Genomic DNA, 2,361 nt, shown 5'->3' with positions numbered 1-2,361 from the left:
AGAGAAATGCAAATCAAAACTACAATGAGGTATCACCTCACACTGCTCAGAATGGCCATCATCAAAAAAATCTACAAACAATAAATGCTGGAGAGGGTGTGGAGAAAAGGGAACCCTCTTGCACTGTTGGTGGGAATGTAAATTGATACAACCACTATGGAGAGCAGTATGGAGGTTCCTTAAAAAACTAAAAAATAGAACTACCATACGACCCAGCAATCCCACTACTGGGCATGTACCCTGAGAAAACCAAAATTCAAAAAGTATCATGTACCACAATGTTCATTGCAGCACCTTTTACAATAGCCAGGACATGGAAGCAACCGAAGTGTCCACCGACAGATGAATGGATAAAGAAGATGCGGCACATATATACAAGGGAATATTACTCTGCCATAAAAGAAGGAAAAAAAAACAAAATATCGTTCTGAGGACCCTATGGGCAGGACAGGAATAAAGATGCAGACATAGAGAATGGACTTGAGGACACGGGGAGGGGGAAGGGTAAGCTGGGACAAAGTGAGAGAGTGGCATGGACATATATACACTACCAAATGTAAAACAGATAGCTAGTGGGAAGCAGCCTCATAGCACAGGGAGATCAGCTTGGTGCTTTGTGACCACCTAGAGGGGTGGGATAGTGAGGCGTGGAGGGAGACACAAGAGGGAGGAGTTATGGGGATATATGTATATGTATAGCTGATTCACTTTGTTATACAGCAGAAACTAACACACCATTGTAAAGCAATTATACTCCAATAAAGACGTTAAAAAATTTTTTTTAAGTTTAAAAAGAAGAAGAGATGAATGAATAAAGAAGACGTGGTATACATATATATACAATGGAATACTACTCAGCTATAAAAAAAGAATGTAATTTTGCCATTTGCAACAACATGGATGGGCTTGGAGGATATTATGCTAAGTGAAATAAGTCAGACAGAGAAAGACAAATACTATATAATATCACTTATATATGAAACCAAAAAAATAAAATGAACTAGTGAACTTAATAAAAAAGAGGCAGACTCACATATATAGAGAACAAATAGTGGTTACCAGTGGGGAGAGGGAAGAGGGGAGGGACAAGATAGGGGTAGGGGATTAATAGGTGTAAACTACTAAGGAGTATAAGATAAATAAGTAACGAAGATATATTATACAGCACAGGGAATATAGCCAATATTTTATAATAACTATAAATGGAATATACCCTCTAAAAATTGTGAACCACTATGTTGTACACCTGAAACTTAAATAATATTGTAAATGAACTATACCTCAATAAAAATAGAAGAAATACATATGTGAAATGGAAAACCAAGCTTTGCAGATTGATAAGGTGACAGATGGCAATACCAGCTGTTAAATCAACTGAAAGTTGACTCAGATAAACATGACACACACACAAAAATATATTCTGCTCTATTCAAAGTCCTGTTGTCTCCACTAAATAGATGTGATCTTGCACAAGTCGCTAAAATTGGGAAAAGTAGTGATATCAATTACAGCAGCAGTAAAATTATTATCAGTTTACTAATAATATTAATGTTTAATAAAAATATTCGCCTCAAAAAGATGAAGTGTGCCTGTTGTAGACAGAATATCATGGATCATTTTTCAAATATCCACCTGGGCTTCCCTGGTGGCGCAGTGGTTGAGAATCCGCCTGCTGATGCAGGGGACACGGGTTCGTGCCCCGGTCTGGAAGATCCCACATGCCGTGGAGCGGCTGGGCCCGTGAGCCATGGCCGCTGAGCCTGCAGGTCCGGAGCCTGTGCTCCGCAGCGGGAGAGGCCACAACAGTGAGAGGCCCGCGTACTGCAAAAAAACGAAAACAAAAACAAAAAACAAAAAACAAATATCCATTCTGCCAATCTCTGCCTTTTGATTGTTTAATCCACTTATATTTTATAATATAGGATCTACATCTACCATTTTGTTATTTGTTTTCTAAATACATGAATTATGTCTTTTTTGCTCCTATATTCCTCCATTACTGCCTTCTCTTGTGTTAAATACATATATTTAATGTACCATTTTAATTCTCTTTTTATTTCTTTTATTATATTTTTTAGCTATTTTCTTAGCGACTGCCCTGGGGATTATAATTAACATCTTAACTTCCAATTGCCAAAGATAAAACAATTTGAACAACAAAATAACTAATGATAGCATTGGATTTTAACCCAATAAATAATATCCATGAGTCCATACTGAATTAAATAAATGATTGATTTGCATTTTGCTAATAATTAGTGATGTTGAGCATCCTTTCATGTGTTTGTTGGCAATCTATATGTCTTCTTTGGAGAAATGTCTATTTAGGTCTTCTGCCCATTTTTGGATTGGGTTGTTTGT

This window comes from Physeter macrocephalus, chromosome 21 (assembly GCF_002837175.3).
Source record: "Physeter macrocephalus isolate SW-GA chromosome 21, ASM283717v5, whole genome shotgun sequence".
Taxonomy (NCBI): Eukaryota; Metazoa; Chordata; class Mammalia; order Artiodactyla; family Physeteridae; genus Physeter; species Physeter macrocephalus.
Note: the sequence above shows the minus strand (reverse complement) of the source record.